Source organism: Equus asinus, chromosome 8 (assembly GCF_041296235.1).
Source record: "Equus asinus isolate D_3611 breed Donkey chromosome 8, EquAss-T2T_v2, whole genome shotgun sequence".
NCBI lineage: Eukaryota > Metazoa > Chordata > Mammalia > Perissodactyla > Equidae > Equus > Equus asinus.
This window is the reverse complement of record NC_091797.1, coordinates 22,736,366-22,759,470: the sequence shown is the minus strand read 5'-3', so window position 1 is coordinate 22,759,470 and position 23,105 is coordinate 22,736,366. Positions and strand designations below refer to the sequence as shown.

General features: G+C 42.8%; 1 pseudogene; it reads left to right on the top strand.

Moving 5' to 3' along the window:
• Positions 1-39: 39 nt before the first annotated feature.
• On the top strand, positions 40-22,386 carry LOC139045833 (small ribosomal subunit protein uS3-like; annotated as a pseudogene).
• The last annotated feature ends 719 nt before the right edge of the window (positions 22,387-23,105 follow it).

Below are 23,105 nucleotides of genomic sequence, written 5' to 3'. Positions count from 1 at the left end.
GTAAGGTGTCCAGCGCCGCGGCCGGCCGGTCCTCCGCCGCGGCCCCCGCCCGCGCCCCGTGTTCCCCCGGGCGCCGCGCTCTGGCGGTGCAGGCAGCCCGGCGCATTGTTCGCAGTCTTCCCCGCGATGCGCTGCCGACCTTATTTGTGTTTTCTGCATGTGCGTGAGGTTGCACCTTTTGTAGGCTGGCGAGACTCTGGACAAGGATGGGCCGGGGGGCGCGGACCCAGCTGCAGCCCCGCGCGGGACCTGTCAGCCCTGGGGTGTGGCAGATTCTCCGGCGGGGCCGGAAAATCGACACCCGGGAGAAGCGGCGTGGCCGGGAAGCTGCCGCCTTAGACCCGCACCAGTGCAGGATTGCTTCCTGCGTAGCCGTCCCGGTTATTGTAAGGCGCTTTGCAATCTAACGACTGGGGTTTGGGTTTTTTTTTTTTTTTTTTAAGGGATTGCAAAGATGCCAAAGGCTTAGATGGACTGTGGGGAGACGGTCTGCCCCTACCCCTCACTGCACCCCGGCCTCGGTGGGGCTGGAAGAGGGGCTGAGGCTCCGGGGAAGGAGCTGGAGGTTCGCGAAGCGCGCCGCTCCATCCCTCCGCCCCGATGGGGGCGGGGAGGGGGTGCTGCATACGGCGCTGGAAATGCAGCTCTCTGGGGAGGGGTCTCCAGCTCCGCGGCGCTGCAGGCCGGGGAGGGAGGTTGCCTAGGAGAGGGGCCGGGGCCGGGCGGCGGAGGGGAGGGGAGGGGGCGCGGGTGCGGGTGCCGCCGCGGCGCGCGCTCGCTCGCCCCTCCTCGCGCGCCATGACTGTGGAACGTGGTGCCGGGGAGGAGGGACGGCCGCCGGGGGCCGCCCGGGGCTGCTCGGCATTGGTGCGGAAACCCGAGCCGGGAGTCGCTCCTCGCGCTGTCTCCTCCTCCTCCTCTGCGGGGGAAACCGCTGCACCCAAACCGAGAGCAGCTGCGAGCAGGGGGCAGGGCGCGGGCTGAAAGGCGAGCCAAAGGTTCAAACCTCGGCGGCGCCAGGGGGGCGAGAGCAGGACAGCCCCAGGTCCTGCGAAGGCGCGGCCGCCCGTCTGTCCAGCCCGGGAGCCCTGGCTTCTTTCCTGGCCCGAGGAAACGTGAACCAAAGATGGTTCGGCTAAATAGACCACCTCCAGTCGGCTTCGAGGCAAAAGACAGCGAGTATTTTTTGCTCAAGGGAAAGTTAAACCATGCTTCTTTTCAGTGCAGGGAAATGGTTGCGCCCCTTCCTCCAAATCTCGCGGGGGATAAATAAGGTGCTCTCGCTATCCAGACCTCCGCCACTGTCCCCTACCCCACCCCCACTCGGGCGCTGGGTGTGGACAGGGCGGAGGAAGGCTATATGGGAGCTTAAGGCATGAGGTCATGGGCGGAGGAGGCTGCTGCCAAAGCGGCCGAGGTTTTTGTGTATTTTGAGGGGTAACGGTTCTCCATCTTCAGCAGCGGTAAGTTCTCCCGCATAACCCTCCCAATTCTGGGGCACCTGGACCAGAAAGCCCCCGAAAGAGGAGGGGACTCTGAGCTATTTCGCTCAATGAGCGTTTGGCCGGTGCCGAGCCCTTTACAAGGCCTTCCACATAAGCAAAGAAAGTCGAGGGACAGCGCACAGTGTCGCGGGGGCTGAGAAAGGCTCAGATGCTCGGTCCGTCCTCCCCCCCTTTCCTCAGTCCCTGGTCATCTTCCAACCCGACTGCCTTCTGTGATAGGCTGCTGCCCAGCTCCGACCCATTCTTCCCAAGCGGCTAGAGGAGTCTTTCTAAAACTCCTCACTGCACTCCTTACAACCCCTCCCAATTGCTCTTAGAATAAAGCCAAGCTCTGAAGCCCCCGCGTGTTCTCCTCTACAGACCTCTCCACTCTCACAGCTCCTCCTATGCTGTAAGCCGGGTGGTGCTTCTTTGTTCTGGAGCGGGGGCGTGGGGGGGCTAATCCTCCCCGCTCCACTTCTTCTTACTAACTCCTGCTAGGCCTTCAGGACTCGACTGTCACTACCACCAAGAAGCCTTCCTAGAGATACCATCTCATCTCTAACTCCCTCAGGGGAAAAAGACCCACCCTAGACCTCTGGGCAGCCGGGCTGTGGCCGGCCAGAGCTGGCCACGGTGGCGGCCCTTTTCCAGGCAGAGAAGGAATAGCCAACTCGAGCCCTGACCCCCTGGGATGGAGTTGGCTGGGCCGGCACCTCAAAAACCCTGTTTCCTCAAGAGACCTGAGAAAAGCAGCCCACCGCCCAGAAACCTCAGCCTCTCCACCTCCCACCCCAGCGCACACCCAAACAGGTAGTGCCAGGAGAGGTCTTTCATAGCTCCTCCCTGGGGCAGATAAGGAACCTGAGGTTGAGAGGGAGAAAGTAAATTGCCCAGGTCAATGCGGAAATTCACACCCAGGTCTTTCCTGCTCCTCAACCAGAAGCTGCAGAAAAGGAAAGATCTGGGGTTTGGGACCCGAGGTATGGCTGCTACACAGCCAAGGATGCTTGTGTCACATTCAGAGCCCCCCCCCCCCACACACACACACACACATGCTTGGCACTCTGCCAAGAGAGAGGTAGTGTTGCCTAATGGTTAGTCTGCAGGCTCTGACCTTGGGCAAATTTCTTAAGCTCATTTGGTTCAGTTTCTTTGCCTGTAAAGTCTGAATCAGGGTATCTGGAGTGTAGTGTTATTGTGAGGTTTAAATGAGTTAGCATATGTAAAGGCCTTGGGACAGTATCTAGGCAAGTTCTTGATTATTCGTGAGTGGGGTTATGTGCCTTCTCCTTTCCCAAGGACTCTGGAAAATCAGAGCCCCAGAGTCTTAAGTGATTTAAGTGTCAAAAATTATCAAGATGGCCTAAAAAACTGGGAAAGCACCGATACATAGGAAGACCTTATTTAGCCAATAGATTCCACCCTCAACAATGCATATGCTTGAAGACAATCCCCAGGGTGAAGAATCCCAGATCTGTGAGGGCTGGTTCTGGTCTCTTAGAACGAATGTCAGAGGGAGGATAGCTGAGATTAAAATGTTCCCTTGGATCTGTGAAATCAGAGTCCAGCTGAAATAGTCCCAATCCTGGTGTGCAACCCGCCTTGCCTGACCGAAGCCCTCCCAGGACTGGAAAAAAAATACAAAGGGATTATTATTATCCTTAGAGCCCAGTCTTCTCGTTCTCAGCATGGACCCCACATCGCAAAACAGGTTTTTTAATGCAATTTATTATTTTGGAATAAGTTTAATGCATCCGCGTGGTTCCAAATTCAAATAAACAATGAGAAGTCTCCCCCCAAGCCTGTCTGCCACCCACTGGTTTTCCAGCTGAGGCCCGGGGAGGACCCCTTGGATGCCTGTTTAAATCTTTATGTCCAGGGCCCCCTTCTCCAACCCAGGCAGAAGCACCACCTTACTCCTAACCCGACCCCCACCCTCCCCACCGCTTCGGCCTCAATCCTAAACAGATTGTGTTAACGATGATGGACCACTGTTTCCTGAGCTACTGTCAACAGCAAACAAACCCTTTGTGGTCATTTCTCCTCCTGCACGCTGATAATAATCACTAAGGTTTATTGAGTGCTTTCTATGGACCAAGCACTGTGCCAAGGACTAGACATGCACTATCCTATTCAGCCCCAAACCATCATCATTATCCTTATTTTACAGATGCAGACAAAAGTGGAGGATGAGAGAGATGACATAACTTGCTCCAATTTGCATCCAGGCCAACCTGAGCCCAAACCCTCTCTCTTAACCACTAGCCTTCTTGCCTCCCTGCAACACAGGAAAAATTCTGGTGACCTGATGGAGAAGTAGAATGGAGTCTTTGGACTTAGGCGGACCTTGACTCAAATTCCGGGTCTGGACCCCAGCAGCAATGAGACCTCAAGGAGGTTTCTTAAACTCTCTGAGCCCCTGTTCACCCACCTGTGAACTGGGACCACACATTCTTCATTGGTTTAATCTGCAGGTCAAATGCATGTAAATAATAGCTTTTAAAATGCCCAGTAGGGGCCAGCCCAGTGGCGCAGCAGTTGTGTGCACGTTCCGCTTCGGTGGCCTGGGGTTCTTTGGTTCGGATCCTGGGTGCAGACATGGCACCACTTGGCAAGCCATGCTGTGGTAGGCATCCCACATATAAAGTAGAGGAAGATGGGCACAGATGTTAGCTCAGGGCTGGCCTTCCTTAGCAAAAAAAAAAAAAAAGAGGAGTATTGGCAGCAGATGTTAGCTCAGGGCTAATCTTCCTCAAAAATCAATCAATAAATAAAATGCCCACTAAACCAGATGCGATATTTAGATCTTGTGTGGCTCTGGTCTGAATAAGCCAATTGTTAAAAAGACATTGCTGAGACAAGGAAAGAAAATGTGGACTTGATATAAATGTTAAGAAATTATTAATTTTGTTTTGTTAGATGTGATGATGGCATTGTGGTTATGGGTTTTTTTTTCTTAAGTTCTTGTCTATTAGAGATGCATAATGAAGAATTTTGAGTGAAAGCATGTCTAGGATTTATTTTCAAATACTCCAGCCCCTCCACCCCAAAAAACCAGGAGATAAGTAAAACAACCTTAGTGAAGCAGGGATATTCGTTGAAGCTGTCCATTATACTATTCTCCCTACTTCTGTTAAATGTTTGAAATGTTTCAAATAAGTCTGAAATAAATTTAGAAGTAAAATAATTATATTTTAAAGCATTAAAGTTTAAAATTATCAGGCTTATTCAATTACAATGAATTATCAATAATTATGAATTTTTTTTAACTATTGAAATACAGGACTGGCGTATAGTAAGTATGCAAAAATGGCAATTTTGTTACTGTGAGACATCCAGGGCAACACCTGTGTCTGGCAGGTAAGCCAGGAAGGGCCCAGGAAGACATGAACACTGCAGAGAGCAAGGTGGACAGGTAATTGTTAAGGACCCATTCAGCCACACAGAGGACAATGTACAGGGAGGTAAATGGCAGGAGGACTGGGGGACAGAGGCAAATTAAAATTGGGGGCCGATTCCCCCTGAAAATGTGTGTCTCTGCAGACCCACTTCAAAGCTGCATGAATTAGGAAGATGCACTGGGCGAAATTCTCATGTATGTGCTTAGCAATTCTGTCACCCAGTCCAGAACTATGGCTCTGCACTTTCTCATTTGTCGTTAGGGTGTTAGACCTCTCTGGCCCCTTCCAGAGACTGGAAATCTAAGGAATTAGACTGGAAGTCTAATAGTGGCTTTCATGAGAAGGATCGTTTCTGGGGTCACTGGTTGTTTGCCTATCTCACGAACAGAACGTAGCTGAATGGAAATGGACGTGGAGCCAGTTCATATCCAAATGAAATCTTGTAGGCCCGGTGAGCATTTGGGTATTGTTCTAGGAGTAATTTTTCTGTGCTCTGGATTCAAACGGCGAAAATTCTTTTTCCGGATGACCTCATTTTGAAATGAAAGTTGGTCCTCTTTGAGAGAAAATTTGCATTTCAGAAAGATGAGACAATATATTTGGTAACTCTTCAAAGAATTGAACCCTTCTATATAATACTTCCCTTTATATTAGAGGTGGCTCTTCAGGAGAGCTTCTTGAAAACTGAAAAAACTGGAGGCGTTAAGAAATGGGAGGAGAGGAGCATGGAAAGAAAAGACCTCTGCTTCCTGCTATATCCACGGCTGCAGGGGGAAGAGTCTGAGAGACAACCCGCCCAAATCAAGGGACCATGAGACAGAACAAGTAGAGTGTGTGCTTTAGAAATGAGTGGTGGATGTAACAAATGCAGTTGTTGAAGAAGAGTCAGTGGTCAAGGGCAAATGAGACCATGGGAAGTTAACGCAATCAAACAATGTGGTCGTAGGGTGTTTCTCAAACCCTTATTTCTTTGCCTTCCTTGAACCTATAACAACCGAAGCAATGATAGCAAAAAATCATGGCTCAGAAGGGCTTATGGGACTCCCACATGAAAACCAGTAAGACAGCATAACTTGTTGATTGTCACCTCAACCCCCACGTCTGTTAAGGATGGTGTTGAGAGAGAGGGCCTTACTCAAGACAGGAGGCCTAACTGGTGTTTGTTTAGTAATACTAAGAGATTGCTATCGCAGGCGAGTTTCCAGCCAGAGAGAGAAAATGGGTTCTAGGTTATGAGAAGGTTCTCAGTTTAAGTCATACTTCCAAAAAAGAAGAAAAGCTAGGATATTTAGTAGATTCTGTATCCAGTACAAAAAACAAAAAGGGACTAACCGTTTGAAATAACTGCTAAAAATTCCTGCACCTGCCCAGAAGGCCTGCTTGCGAGTCACGCATTTCGGCTGTGGTCTTAGTACATGACGGGTGGTGCTCAAGGGCTGTGGTGGCCCGTGGTGGTTCCCAAATGAGTGGCCTTATTAGCTGTGAGGGCGAGGAAGAGAGACATTAAGTGAATTTCCCACTGCGGATGCAAATCTATTTAAAAGCTTTCAACTGCACAGTGTTTAAATGTAAGTACAGAAAAGGGCTACTTTTCCAGAACCCCTAATGAAGCCACACTTTTTTTTAAGTGGGAGAGAGAACCTATGAGACCTTGTATTAGAAAGAAACCTGGCAGGGAACAGGTGGCACACTCAACAGGTAACTGACGAGCATTTAAGATAAGTACTATTTACAGTGATGAGCGGGGAGGGCAGGCTTCATGGATGTGCAACCTCTGTGGTCGCACAGAACCCTGAACTTTGAAGGGTCCCCCATTGAGTTTAGTGCGCTGTGGTGGCCATCTTTAAATTCTTAATAATTTTTGAACAAATGGTCCTGCATTTTCATTTGGCACTGGGCCCCACAAATTATGTAGCCAGTCATGAGTGCAGGGTTAAGCGAGCCCAGCAAGGGACAGCACAGTACCAAAGGACTGAAAACACTGTGGAGCCTTTACCAGCCCTAAGGCAGAAAGGCAAGAAAGAAATATCTGGAACAGAGAGAGAGCTGTCGCTGAAGTTGTGGCTGTGGCTGTAGCTGTAGGAGGGTCACAGGACAGATGCCGTGGCCTTGTGTAGAAGAACACAGCCACAGCCCACCCACAGCCTGTAGAGAGGGCGGCAGGTGGATAAATACCCCCACTTCTCTCTGCCCCTGCTCTCTGATCTGCATGTGCCTCCTGTTGGTTGGACACGACAGGAAGCCAGAGGGTCAGGGAGCCCGTTGATGAAATCAATAGAGGTCAGCCTGCCAGGGCACAGGGTACAGTTAGTAAAAGGTAAGTCTGGAAAGGGCAGAGGATATCCAGCTGAGGACTTTCACCTGAAATTTTCAAGATCGTGTAAGAGTAAACAAGATGGAAATATCACAGTGAATTTTAGGAAGGGACTTGGTGATGATCTTTGAAAGATGGTCATTTGGTATGCATCATGTGCAGGTCTTTACATACTTTCAAAGGAAAAACAAGACGATCTAAGACTTCTCAAGAAAAGAGCCTTGGGCATTTGAAAGAGTCATCATTAGCAAAGAGAGAAACCTGAGATTTCAAGATTTTTAGAAACATTCCAGGCACCAAAATCAAATTTTGCAGACAACACCCCACCCTCCTTCACCCTTACTTCTCCGCTCACCCTTAGGCCAACGTCACAACAAAAAATGCCTTTGACAGGCACAACAGCCCAAGAATTGCAGGGGCCACCAGCAATAGCAGCCGAATAGAATATATTCCGACAGAGGAATTTGGCATAATTAAATATTTGTAGATACCTTTTACACATGAAGAGCATTGAAAAGCTCCTACAAAGAGTTCATTGTGCTGATTTGTAACCATTCTGACTACCCAATTCCTCTGCACATTTGTAGACTATTCAGATCTCTTTCAAAAAAGTACATATCGCTGATTAATTTGCGTTCCACTCAGAGTTCCTAACTATCCACATATGAGCTAAACTAAACTTATCCTTTATACTTTCCTTGAAAAACAAAGATTTTGCTACAAATGTGAAGAAGATTGCAGGGACACACTTCATCATTTTTAAAAACTGAGGTGAAAGTCACAGAACACAAAATTAATCTTTTTAAAGTGCATAATTCCGTGGCATTTAATACATCCACGATGTCGTATAACCATCACGTCTATCTAGTTCCAAAACAGGTTTATCACCCCAAAGGGAAACCCCATACCCGTTAACCAGTCACTTTCCACTCTTGCCTCCCCCTAGCCCCTGGCAACCGCCGATCTGCCTTCTGTCTTCAGATTTACCTATTTTGGATATTTCATATAAGTGGAGTCATACAATATGTAACCTTTTCTGTCTGGCTTCTTTCTCTTAGCATGTTTTCAAGGTTCATCCCTGCTGTAGCATGTGTCAGGACTTCATTCCTTTTTATGGCTGGATAATATTCCATTGTATGGATGTATGACATTTTCCGTTCATCAGTTGGTGGACATTTGGGTTGCTTCCACCTTTTGGCTGTTGTGAATACTGCTGCTATGAACATGAGAGTACATGAACTTGTTTGAATACCTGTTTTCAGTTCTTCCGTGTATACACATAGGAGTGGAATTGCTGGGTCATGTGGTCATTCTGTTTAACTTTTTGAGGAACTGCCAAATTGTTTACACTTGATCTTTTTAAGGGAACTCACTGTTTGAAATCCTTTTAGAAACTCATTTACAATCATTTGATCTCATACCTAGAGTAATTCAGCCCATTCTTGCCTACAAAATAAAACACAGTCCAAAAAACTTTCTATGTGGAAGTTATTCTCGTTAGCAATTGACTTCAGTCTTTATAATTTATTTAAGTTATTAGTTTGTAAAAATGATACATGATCATTAGAGAAATTCTTTTAAAACACTAAGATGCAAAAAGAAAATACAGATCACTTGTAACCCACCGTAAACTCTTACATACATACTTTTTTTTTTTTTTTACAAAAATAGCCTCAGAGTGCTTATGGATAGATCCAGCCTGAAATAGAAAATGGAACGAAGTCAATGAAGAAAAACCACACAGTAAACCTCTGGATGGTAACAATTTCATGTCAGAAAGCACCCCTACCTCATTTTTTTCAATTCAGCCTGTTGCTCTAATAATTTGAAGCATGATTGTACAGTTGTGTAGGAAAATATTTACTTGGTAGATCAACTCTGACATTGTGTGACTGAGCCTGCATATAGAAGGTGTGTTTTGGTTTATTTTTTTCTTGCTGTTATTGTTTATTTATTTGACTTAAGAATATTTGTTTTCTCCTTTGGAATTGAGTGGGAAACACAGAGTTTTGCCAAACTGTGTCTTCCAGATGGATTCAGAGCCCCTCCCAGGTGCAGGTTTTCTTTTCTTTCTTTTTATTTAATTAACATATAGTAAAATTGACGTGTGTGTGTGTGTCTAGTTCTATGTGTAAACATCATCACACTCGGATGCAGACAGTTCTGTTACCCACCCCAAAATCCCTGTGCTGTCCCGTTAGAGTCCCACTTTCCCCCATTCCCTAACCCCTGGCAACCACTGGTCTGTTCTCCATCACTCTTTTACTTTGCCTTTTTCCCGAACGTCATATAAATGTAATCATACAGTATATAATCTTTTGAAACTGGCTTCTTTCACTCCACATAATGCCTTTGAGACACATTCATGTTGCCGCATGTAGTAATAGTTTATTCCTTTTTCTTGCTAAATAGTATTCATATTATGCTAGCAAGAGTATTGCTAAATAGTATTTTAATGCTAAATAGTGCGAATGTACCCAGTTTATCTGTTCACCCATTGAAGGACATTTGAGTTGTCTTCAGTGTTTGGCAATGATTACGAATAAAGCCGATAGAAACATTCACGTGCAGTTTTTAGGTGAACATAAGATCCCTTTCTTTAAGGTAAATACTTGGGGGGGGGGTCACTGGGTCATATGGTAAGTATGTGTTTAACTTTATAAGAAGCATGCACGTTGCTTTCCTGAGTGCCGCTTTACATTCCATCAGTAATGAAGGAGAGTTCCAGTTGATCCACAAACTCGCCATCAGGAGGTACTGTCAGGCTTTTGTTGTTATTGTTTTCCTCCATTCTGATAGGTACGGAGTGGTATCTCGTTGTGGTTTTGATTTGCATTTTCCTAATGGCTAATGACATTGAGCATCGTTTTATGTGCTTATTTTCCACCTATATATCCAGTTTGGTGAAGTGTCCAGACAATTATGTCTTTTGCTCCTCACCTTTTCAATTTTTTTTAACCATCTAACAAACTACATTATTTCACCTATTGATTTTACCATCTGTTTCCCCTATTAAAATGTAATTTCCACGAGGGCAAGGATTTTGATCCGTGCTATTCATTGCCCTACCAGCTATAACCTAAAATGCTTGTAATTTACAGTGTCCTATCACCTGTGACAGTGCCTCACACATAGTAGATATCTCACTATTTGTTGAATGAATGAACTAACATTTATTGAGTACTTAGTGTGTTAGGCACCATTCTAAAAGCATCAGATTTATTGGTTTTTGTTGTCATTTAATTATTTTATCAGTGATTTTTATTTATTGTTACAGGTCTTTAATTGTTCAACAAACACACTGAATGGGTACTATGTGACAGTTACTATGCTAGGGTTTAGGAATAAAGTGAAAGCTACCCTTAAGAGAGACAGGTTAATACTGTGAGATAAGGAATGTGCTGTGATAAAGATACACACAGGAACCTAGCAAAGCAGAGTGGAGGAAAACTGAAGTCAGACTTAAGGGTCAAGGAGAGCTTGCTGGAAGAGCTGATCACCTCAATTATACTGAAGTCAATAAAATGCTTAGCTTATACTTTCCCCATAATATTAAAGAGAATTAAATTTTAAGGCCCAATTACTTTTGTTCCCATTTACAATAATGTAAATTATCCAGGAAGCAGTATATTTTTAAAAGGCATTGGAAACAAACAAACAAAAGGCATTGGTCATTGTTTTCCTATCATGTTGGGTACTTTTGTTTTAAGGACTGTAAGAATTGAACTATAACAAGATGTTTTTCTCATTTTTTATTGGGTTGTTTGTTTTCCTACAATTGAGTTTTGAGAATTTTTCTAGATACAAGTCCTTTTTTGGATATGTGGATTGAAATATTTTCCCTCAGTCTATAGCTCTTCATTCTTCTAGTGTCTTCCACAAAGCAAAAATTTTTCATTTTTTCTTTTATGGATGTGCTTTTGGTGTCAAGTCTAAGGAAGCTTTCGCTAATCCCAAGTCATGGACTTTTCTACTATATTTTCTTCTAAAAGTTTTATAGTTTTAAATTTAACTTGTACATCTTTGATCCATTTTTTAGTTAATTTCTATTTAAAGTGATAGATTGAGGTCGGGGTTTTTTGTTTTTAGTTTTTTTATGGAATACTTTTTTTTTTTAAAGATTGGCACCTGAACTAACAACTGTTGTCAATCTTCTTTTTTTTTCCCCCTGCTTTTTCTCTCCAAGTCCCCCCAGTACCTAGTTATGTATTTTAGTTGTGGGTCCTTCTAGTTGTGGCATGTGGGACGCCACCTCAGCATGGCCTGATGAGCGGTGCCATGTCCGCTCGCAGGATCTGAACCAGTGAAACCCTGGGCCGCCAGAACAGAGCGTGCAAACTTAACCACTCGGCCACGGGGCTGGCCCCATGGGATACTTTTGCATATGTTCTGTTGTCCCAACACCATATGTTGCAAAGACAACCCTTTTTCCATTGAATTGCCTGTGTGTCTTTCTCCACAATCCAGATTTTGTGAGTCAATTGCTGGACATTTTGTTCTGATCCATCGATCTGTGCCTCTCTCCCTCCACCAATACCACACTGTCTTGATGACTGTCACTTTATAATAAGACTTGAAATGGAGTAGACTGATTCCTTCCACTTTATCCTTTTTTGGCTATTCTAGTCCCTTTGCCTTTCCAAATAAATTTTAGAATCAACTTGTGTATATCTGCATAAATCCTATTGGAGTTGCATTAAATCTATAGATTTATTTGGAGAAAACTGACATGTTCAGCTAAATTGAATCTTCCAACCCCTGAACACAGGATGTCTATTTATTTACGTCCTTTGATTTCTTTCCTCAGTGTTTGTACTTATCAGCATACAGATCCTGCACAAGTTTTCCTAGATTTATACCTAAATATTTCTCTTTCGAAAATTGTAAATGATACTGTTTTTTTTTTAATTTTGGTTTCCAAATTGTTTATTGTAAGTATATAGAAACAAGACGCATTTTTTGTGAGTTGACCTTATATCCTGTGGTTGTGCTAAAATCATTTATTAATTTAGGACTTTTTTGTAGATTCCTTGGGACTTTCTATATAGAAAATCATATCACCTGAAAATAGGCACAATCTTCTTTGTTTCTGATCTGTATGCCTTTTGCTTTCTTTCTCTGCCTTATTCCATTGACTGGCACTTCCAGTGCTATATTGAACAGGAGTGATGAGAGGGGACATCCTTGCTTTGTTCTCAGTCTTAGGGGAAAGCATTCAGTCTTTCACCATTAAGCATGATATTAGCTGTCAGTATCTTATGGAGGCCTTTTATTAAATTAAGGAAATTCCCTTCTATTTCTAGATTGCTCAGAGGGTTTTTTTTTTTTATCATGAATGGATACTGGATGTTTTCAAATGCTTTTTCTGCATCATTTGATATGTTCTGGTCATTTTTCCTCTTTAGTTTTTTAGTATGGTGGATTACATAGATTGATTTTTTTAATTTGGAACTAGCCTTGCATTTCTAGGATAAACTCCACTTGGTCATGCAGTATTACTCTTTTTTATATGTTGTTGAGTTTGATTTCCTAATATTTTTTTTGAGGATTTTTGTGTACTGTTCATGACTGATATTGGTCTGTAGTTTTCTTCTCTTTGTGTAGTTTTGGTGTCAGAGTACTTCTAGCCTAATAAAATAAGTTGGGAAGTGTTCTCTTATATTTTCTGGAAGAGATTGTGTAGAATTGGTGATATTGTTCTTTAAAAGTTTGATAGAATTTACCAGTGAAATCATCTCTGGGCCTGGAGTATTTTGGGTTTTTTTTTTTTAAGGTTTTTACCTATGGATTCAATCTCTTTAATATAAATGCTACGTATTTCCTCTTGGGTCGGTTTTGGAAGTTTGTGGCTTTTGAGGAATTGGTCTATTTCATCTAAATTATTGAATTTATGTGCATAGAGTTGTTCTGAGTATATGCTTTTAATATCTGCAAGGTCTATAATGATAACCCCTCATCTGTTGCTGATATTAGTAATTTGTGTCTTTTCTCTTTTTATACTTGTGAAAAAAGTATGGCTAGAGTTTATTGATTTTGTTGATCTTTTCAAAGAACTAGCTTGCTTATTTTTCTTTTGTGAGGAAGATTGACTCTGAGCTAACATCTGCTGCCAGTCTCCCGCTTTTTTTTTTTTAAAGATTGCCACCTGAGCCAACGTCTGTTGTCAATCTTTTTCTTCTTCTCCCCAAAGCTCCCGAGTACATAGTTGTATATTCTAGTTGTAGGTCCTTCTGGTTATGCTATGTGGGACACTGCCTCAGCATGGCTTGATGAGTGGTGCCATGTCCATGCCCAGGATCCGAACTGGTGAAACCCTGGGCCGCCGAAGTAGAGCACGCAAACTAAACCTCTCGGCCACGGGCCTGGTCCCAGTCTTTTGCTTTTTGCTTGAGGAAGGTTGTCCCTGAGCTAACAGTCTTCCTCTATTTCGTACGTGGGATGCTGCCACAGCATGACTTGGTGAGCTCTGTGTAGGTCTGTGCCTGAGATCCGAACCCAGGAACCCCAGGCTGCCAAAGCAGAGTGCTCAAACCCAACCCCTATGCCACCGGGCTGGCCCTCAGAGAACTAGCTTTTGATTTCATTGATTTTCTCTATTGTTTTTCTGTTTTCAATGTCATTGATTTCTGCTCTTTATTATTTCTTCCTTCTGCTTGTATGGGGTTTATTTTGCTCTTCTTAGTTTCTTAATATGGAAGCTTAGTTTGTTGATTTGAGGACTTGCTTCTTTTATAATATAAGCTAATTTGTAATGCTATAAATTCCCCCTTAAGAACTGCTCATCCCACAGTTTTTGTGTTGTGTTTCATTTTTGTTCAGTCAAAACTATTTTCTAGGGCCCGGCCCTGTGGCCGAGTGGTTAAGTTCGCGCACTCCACTCCGGCGGCCCAGGATTTCGCTGGTTCGGATCCTGGGCGCGGACATAGCACCACTCATCAGGCCACGTTGAGGCACATCCCACGTGCCACAACTAGAAGGACCCACGACTAAAATATGCAGCTATGTACTTGGGGGATTTGGGGAGAAAAAGCAGAAAGAAAAAAAAAGATTGGCAACAGTTGTTAGCTCAGGTGCCAATCTTTAAGAAAAAAAATATATATTTTCTAATATCCTTTGGGACTTTCTCTTTGACCCATAGATTATTTAGATATGTGTTGTTTAATTTCCAAGGATATGAAGATTTACCAGTTATCTTTTTGTTACTGATTTCTGATTCAATTCCACTATAGTCAGAGAACATACTTTATATGATTTCAATTCTTTCAAATTTGTTGATGTTTGCCCAGCATGTGGTCTGTCTTGGTGCAGGTTCTATACATATTTGAAAAGAAGATGTACTCTGCTGTTATTGGGTGGAATACTTTACAAATGTCTGTTAGATCCAGTTATTCGATAGTGTTGTTCAGCTCTTCTATATCCTTGCTTTTTCTGTCTAGTTGTTTCATTTATTAATGAGAGAGGAATATTCATATCTCCAACTATAATTGTGAATTTATCTGTAAGGTTTGGCTTCACTTATCTTGAATGTCAGTGATTTGGCGCATATACATTTAGGATTATTATGTCTTCTTGATTAATTGACTCACTTATCATTACTGTTTCTCTTTATTCCTGTTGACTTTTCTTGCTTTAAAGTCTACTTTGCCTACTATTAATACAGCCATTCCAGCTTTCTTTTACTTGGTGTTTGCATGGTCTATCTTTTTACATTCTTTTGTTTATAAATTACTTATGATATTATATCTAAACTTAGTCTCTTGTAGACAGCATATTTTGGGGTCTTTTTTTAAAAAAAACAATTCTGACAATCCCTATCTTTTAATTGATGTGTTTAGACTGTTTGCCTTTCATGCAATTTTTGGTGTATTTGGACTTATTTTTACCATTTTACTATTTGTTTTCTGGTTTTCCTTCCTCTTTCTCCCCTTTCCTGATTTCTTTTGGATTATTTGAATATGTGATTGTATGAGTCTTAGACCTTTAGATATGCTTTCATAGATCCCTGAGGCTCTGTTCATTTTTTTTCTTTTTTTATCCCTATTGTTAAGATTGAATCATTTCTATGGATCTATCTTCAAGTTCATAGACTCTTTCCTCTGTCATCTCCATTCTGCTTCTGAGTTCATCTAGTGAATTTTTAATTTTATTCTATTTTTCATTTTTATAATTTCCATTTGGTTCTTCTTTATATCTTCTATCTCTTTACTGAGACTTTCAGTCTTTCCATTTGTTTCAGGAATGCTCATCTTTACTTCTTTGAGCATGGTTCTAATAGCTGTTTAAAAGTCTTTGTCTCCTAGTTACAACATTTGTGTCTTCTCAGGGTTGGTGTCTGTTGACTGTCATTTCTCTTGTAGGTTAAGATTTTCCTGGTTCTTTGTATGCTGATTAATTTTGGATTGTATCCTGGACATTTCTAAGAGTAAAAACAGGAAGGCTCAAAAACTGGGATTTGTTAGCAGACTTTTCAGATTTAATTGACTTTTGTGATATCATTACAAACCAGTGGAATATAAAAGAGGATTGGGCATACTTTTTGAAAAAAACGTACACTGCATATGTACATAAAGGTTCATGTTGAACTCTATTGCTTTTTAGCAAATGAATAAGAGTATTGCTCTTTTCAAAGCAATAATATATTGGACTGATATGCAGGTTAAAATACTTGTTAAAATATTGGGGCTGGCCCAGTGGCATAGTGGTTAGGTTTACATGCCTGCTTCAGCGACCCAGGCTTTGGAGATTTGGATCCCAGGCGTGGACCTAGCACCACTTCTCAAGCCGTGCTGTGGCAGCATCCCACATAAAATAGAGGAAGATTGGCACAGGTGTTAGCTCAGTGACAATCTTCCTCAAGCAAAAAGAGGGAGATTGGCAACAGATGTTAGCTCAGGACCAATCTTCCTCATATACACACACAAAAGTTACTTGTTAAAATATTAAAATATTTTTGATAGCTGTGGCCCTACCCTCCTGAGTCACTTTTCACTAGGCCCCCATTACCTCAGCTTCACTTTCGGGAAACCCCAAACTTTCCTTTAGTCTAGCAACTAAAGAGTTAATGTCTGGCCCCGCAGGGCGACTACTGGATGGACCCGGCTCCTGCTCTGTGGTTGAAGACTCTCTGGTAGGTCAAGGCCAGTGCCTACCAGTCACTAAGTATTTAGAATATTGCCTCTGCCGGCACCTTATATTTGCAAAGCATTTTATAGTTCACAAAATATGTTAACATTTATTGTCTTAGTTAAGCCTCATACCAACTCCATGACATAAGTAGGAATTATTATGGCCATCAGAACACATTTAAATGATAAAATTAGCACATATTAGTGTGGAAAATGAATTACTGTTGGGGAACTCTAGACTTAGAAAGGTTATCACTTACCCAGGATCGCATGGTTATAGGCATTGGAGTCCAAACTCCTAATAGCTTCAAGAACAGTACGTATCTTCAGTGCTGGGTTTCGGGGAGGGAGATTTTACTCTGGACTGGATAGATCTGGGAAGGCAATTGCAGGAGGAAGGCACCGAGCTTGTACTGAGGGACTGGTGGGATCTGGTAGGCAGAGAGGAAGAACAAGGATATTTTACTCAGGAGCAGTGTGAAAGGTGGCCCAAATGTAGCAAAATATCCTATTCCCGTGATCATTGCAAGACTCCTTCTCTGGAGGCATTGGAACTGAAATTTCCCGACATTCACTCACAGAGAGCACCTGAGGCAAAGCTCCCCTCTCTTACATTGCTTGCTCAATTCTGGATTGTCGTTGAAGGAGGCAGGAAACAAACCTTCATGAGCTGCCAAAGATGAATTGTACTCATTGGGCCATTTTTCTCCTTCACCCTTGGGTCCCTCCAGATAGAGCAGTTGATGAGAAAGAGAGGAAGTCTTCAATATTATTCGCAGCTCCTCGGCTGCTTCTACCAAGTCCATAAAGGCTTATCCAAGGAGAGAATGATGCTCTAAGTCGAAGCATGGCAACCATAGTCCTAAAGTTCTTCGGGTGTCTGTGTTCCCCTGTCTGCAATAGCAGTGGGAACCATTTGCTCACATAACACTCTTTCACCTCATTTAACAGAAACGTTGTGCCTTTCCTTTGGAGGCACGAGGTGGCAAGATGGCGGTGCAAATTCCCAAGAAGGGAAAGCTTGTTGCTGATGGCATTTTCAAAGCTGAACTGAATGTTTCTCACTCAGGAGCTGGCCAAAGATGGCTACTCTGGAGGTGAGGTCCAGCTTACACCAACCAGGACAGAACTCATTATCTTGGCCACCAGGACATTGAATTTTCTTGGTGGGAAGGGCCGTGGGTCTGTGAATTGATCACTGTGGTTCAGAAGAAATTTGACTTCCCTGAGGGCAGTGTAGAGCTTTATGCTGAACAGGTGGCCACAAGGGCTCTGTGTGCCATTGCCCAGGCAGAGTCTCTGTGTTGCAGAGTCTCTGTGTTACAGTCTCCCAGGGGAGCTTGCTGTGCGGAAGGCCTGCTATGGTGCGCTGAGACTCATCACGGAGAATGGGGCCACGGGCTGCCAAGTCATGTATCTGGAAAACTCTGAAGACAGACAGTTCAATCCAAGAAGTTTGTGGATGGCCTGATGACCCACAGTGGAGACCCTGTTAATCACTGTGTCGACTCTACCATGTGCCATATGCTGCTCAGACAGGGTGTGTTGGGCATCAAAATGGAGATCCTGCTGCCCTGGGCCCCAAGTGGTAAGATTGGCCCTAAGAAGCCCCTGCCTGACCACATGAGCATTGTGGACCCAAAGATAAGATGCTACCCACCACCCCCATCGTGGAACCGAGGGGTGGGAAGCTAGAGCTGCCCACCATGCCCCAGCTGGTACCCACAGCATAAGAGAGTCTCCTGGGCAGCTGGATATGGAGTCTGGATGTTGCTCTATAAAGTCTTTTAATAAAATCTTTAAAAAGAAAAAAAAAGTAGAGTCATATTCAGGTTTCATGGAGCCCAAATTTTATACAATTTGGTGCCTCTTTAAAAAAAAGAAAATCCAATTACGAATAGAAAGTTAGGTACAAGATTTAGGAAAGAACTCTGTAAGTGAGGATCCAGAAGCTTTAACTTCATTAGCTTTACAAAATATCTACCTGTACTTAATAGCAATAACAAATCTAATAAAAGGAGGGGAAATTATTCAGTTAAATAACACAGAAGTACTTTTCACTGTATGTTCACCTCTGCTTAACAGTAATTTAAAAAATCTGCTAAAAGGGAAATTATTCGATTAATAGCATTGGAATAATTTTTTGAATGGTTCATGTGCTTCCAGGCTGGTTTTTTTTCCCCCTCCCCAGTACTTTTAAAGCAGTTTTATTGAGATGTCATTGACATACAATAAACTGTTCATATTTAATGTGTACAATCTGAGAAATCTTGCAAGATGTATATATCTGTGGAAGCATCACCACAATCGAGATAATGAATATATCCATCACCCTCAGAAGTTTCCACGTGCCGCTTAGTAATTCCTCTGTGGAGCCCCTCCCTGTGCTCCTCCCAATCTCTGTCCCCATTTTTTCATACATTTTAATCTGCTGTTTTGGTTCTTTAAGGGAAAAGGCTGAATTTGGTCCTTGTTTTATCTTGTCCAGGAGTAGATGCCTCCAGGCATTTTTAACACAGAGAAAAATATTAATGATCAAACATAAAGAAGTGAAGAGATGCTCCTTCAGGGCAAGTATGGTTTTGAACAGAGAAACTAGAAGACAGATAATCCACAGAGAACTGTCCCATCTTAAGGACAAAAGTGGAGAACCCACGTGGAGGTGTGTCCAGTCCAGAGGAGTCTTTCTTTGCAAACTCATAGATGCACTTTGGGGATGTGGTCATCAGTGCAGAAATCATGTAGAAGAAGAAACTGACAGACTTTTCTCCCATACTTGACTTGTCGTAAACCCACAGTGAAATTAATTTTGGTTTCTATTTATGTGTCTTGTGGCTGCAGCCTGCGACGATATGAACCACTCTTATGCTGAATGTGTACTTGTGCCTGAGTGAAGTTTCTATATGAATTCAATAATTGTTCAGTTCTTCACTTTGCTTCGTCAACAGTGTTCACTGCACACCTGCTGTGCTCTGTAACGGAGGTACTCAGGGGATGTGCAGAGACACTTGCATCCTCCCTGGCCCTCTGGCTGAGCTCTGGCAGATGCCAAGCTGGTTTATCACCCAAGGCTGGGCCCATGTGTCCCTTCTAGGGCCACTCAGCCCAGGAATTTTTTCCTTCCAAATTTCTTTCCAACTGTACATTTAGTTCTTTGTAAATGTTTCCTGAATACCTGTCTTATTACTAAATATTTTTCCAGTGTATATTCTGTCTTACACATGAAATCATAAACCTCTTAAAGGTGAATACATATTCATATTACTTCTTAGCATCGCCATCCCCGTCACAGAGCCTAACACGATTTGATATGTATTTATTTTACTTTAAAGTATAATTTGTCTTTATTATATAATTACACTTGTTCATAATGAAAATGTTCATTATGTAAATTTAGATAATCTAGACAAGCAAAAAGAAGACTTTTAAGTTGCCCAAAGTTCTACCGTTCAAGAATAAGTATTGTTAACATCGTGCATGGGGTATACACCAAACAGGATATATATTTACCCCGAGGAAGCTAAAATTTTAATGGAATGAATTGAAATATACACAACCACAAACCAGAAGGGGTGAGAGGATGGAGTTAGGTTTCTTGAGAAGCCAGGAAGATGATGTGGTTTCTTGTGGCCCAGGGCAGGCAGCATAAGTGTGCTTGTAGAGACTTGGCGAAGCGGGCCATCCAGAAAATAGTTCTCCCATCAGTTCTCGGCGTCATTATCACAGGAATAAAGACTGTCCTTCCACAGCAGCATTGAATGACAGGCAGAAGTGTGGTTCCCAAACCAGCAACATCAGCGTCACCTGGGAACTTTTCAGAACTGCATCTTCTCAGGTCCCATCCTAGATCCACTGAATCAGAAACACTGGGGGTGGCCCAACAGGCTGTTTTAACAAGCCGTCCAAGCGATGCTGATGCACAATAAAGTCTGAGAAGCACTGTCTAAAAACTGGGATTGTATCTTGTTCATTGTTGAGTTCTCTGTCTCAGCACCTGCTGCCTAGAAGAATTTGTTAAATCAAGAAGACAAGCACCAGGGCCAGTCCCATGGCCTAGTGGTTGAATTTGGTGCAGTCTGTTTCAGTGGCCTGGGTTCACATGTTCAGATCCCGGGCATGGACCTACACCACTCGTCAGCCATGCTATGGCGGTGACCCACATACAAAATAGAGGAAGACCGGCACAGATGTTGGCTCAGGGCTAATCTTCCTCAGGGAAAAAGAGGAAGATTGGCCACAGATGTTAGCTCAAGGTGAATCTTCCTCACACACACACAAAGAATACAAATACCCCTGAGAGATGCATCGATTTTTTAAATTATTTTTATTATGGTATATTGCTCATAGAAATATGTAAAAGATAAATGAACCCCTAGTATATCCAGCCCTCTCTATAGTTTGCCACGTTTCCTTCAGATATTTTTTTAAGAGAACAAAAACATTGCAGATACAACTGAGAACTTTCTGTGTATCCTCTTCCTGAGCTCATTCTCCTTTCTCCTTTTCCAGAAATACCTGAGATCAGGAAGCTGGCGTTCATCATTCTTGTGCATGTTTAATGCTTTTGCTACATATTCTTGTATCTATAAACAATATCTGGCACTGTTTTGCAGGGTTTTAAATTATTTAAATGGTGTCACACTCTACATACCCTGCAATTAGCTTTTCTGTATTGGTTTTAAGATTTATCATTGTGCAGACACAAAGCTGTGCTTCATCACTGTCATTGCTGCATAATATTCCCTTGTAGGAATATTCGATGATATATGAATCTGATCTTCTATTAATGACATTTAAATGTTTCCAGTGAATTTAATTTTTCACTATTAAAAGTAATGCCACCACAAATATACATATCTTCTGGTGCAACCAAATAGTGTTTCTCTAAGGTAAAGATCTAAGAGTAGATTTCCTGGGATGTAGGAATATGAGCATTTCCAATCTTAATAGATAAAATCAAGTTGCTCCCAGAGTGGTTGTACCAATTTCTCCACCTTTTTCCCAACATTTGGTGTTATTGGACTTTTAGATTTTTGCCAATTTGCTGAGTATGAAATAGTATCTCATCTTTGTTACAAATTTTTCACTACCTTAATTTCTAATGAGATTGAGCATCTTCTTCTTTTTTTTTCTTTTTGGTGAGGAAGATTGGACCTGAGCTAACATCTGTTGCCAATCTTCCTCTTTTTGCTTGAGGAAGATTGTTGCTGAGCTAATATCTGTGCCAATCTTCCTCTATTTTGTGTGTGGGATGCCGCTACAGCATGGCTTCATGAGTGGTATGTAGGTCCACGGCTGGAGTCCGAACCCACAAACCCCAGGCTGCTGAAGCAGAGCATGCAAATTTAACCACCATGCAACTGGGCCAGCCCCGAGGTTGAGCATCTTCTTATATGCTCATAGGCCATTTGGATTTGAGAGACATAAAATTAACACGTATTCACAAGATATAAATCTCATATTGTTTCCGCTCCTGAAAGAGAGTTTGGATAGGGAGAAGGCCTGAGAGGGAGGAGAAGGTGGGAGAGCCTTGCAGAGACGGGAGGAGGTAGAGAGATCATTGCCTTCCACAAGGTCCTTTCCAGGGCTGGCCCTGGACAACTGCCGCATCAGCTCTGTCCGCTTCCCCCAGAGCTGGAGTCCTAAGCCCTGTGAGAGGCTGAGGTACAGGGGAGGTTATAGTAAACTTTTCTGGTCCTGAGTTTTTCAGGCTTTTTTCATTAAAGACTAGTTAACCCAGTGATTGTCAATGAGAGATGTACATCCCTCCCAGGGTGTGTTTTGGAAATTTGGGGGGATTTTTCAGGCTCACAGCGATTAGGGGATTTGCATTACTGGCATCAGTGGGCTGGGGTCAGGGGTGCTCTATGCCCTTCAACATATGGGACAGTCTTACTCAAGAAAGAATTTCCAACTGCTCCACACAACGTTTCAAAGTCCTGCTGGCTGTTTATATGGGTGAAAAGCCTGTTCTTAATGATCCAGCCTGGCTTCGAACTCTGTTTTCCATACGATCAAAGTGTTTTGTCGTGGGTTTACACTGATTTTTTCCAAGAACATCAACTACTACTTAAACTGAGAGAAGATTCTAACTTCGTTTTGTTCAAAACTTTACCAAGGTTGAGTCACCCTTTGCCAGATTTAAAAAAAAAAAAAAATCTGTCACTCGGCAATACCGATCATGGTATTTAGGTCACCAATACAAGCCACACGCTGGTATCAGTCTGCAGTTGAACTTGCCACCGTCAGCGTCACCATCAACATGCACTATATATACGTGCAAGCATCTGACAACTTCACTCTCTTTTCTGTTATCGTTAGGCCCATGCATTTGATATAGCTCTAGGACAAACTGCTCTTCTTTTGTTTCTCCTTTATATTTGGGTATTACAATTATTTTTTAATTTTGTCTGTAGAATGATCATATTACCTATGAATTTCATTTTTGATTTAAAATGAGGACATTACAGGATTTTACTGAGAACCAGTGAACTAATAATTTCTTGATAAGGAAATTTAGGCTAAGAGAGTGAAAAAAAAAACCTCACTTACCCCAAGATGACACAGTTGGTAATTGAGAGGGGAAAGGTTTCCGCCCCTTGCTGGCTGACACTAACTTGAGACTCTTTGGATTAAGTCACTGGACCTTCCAAAGCAATGGTCTCCATCCAAATGACAACCATAACAATAGCTTACACTCACATGGGACTTGCTGTGTGTCAGACATGATTCCTAGCGTTTTACATTTACTCTCTGACCCTGACAACAATGCTCTAAG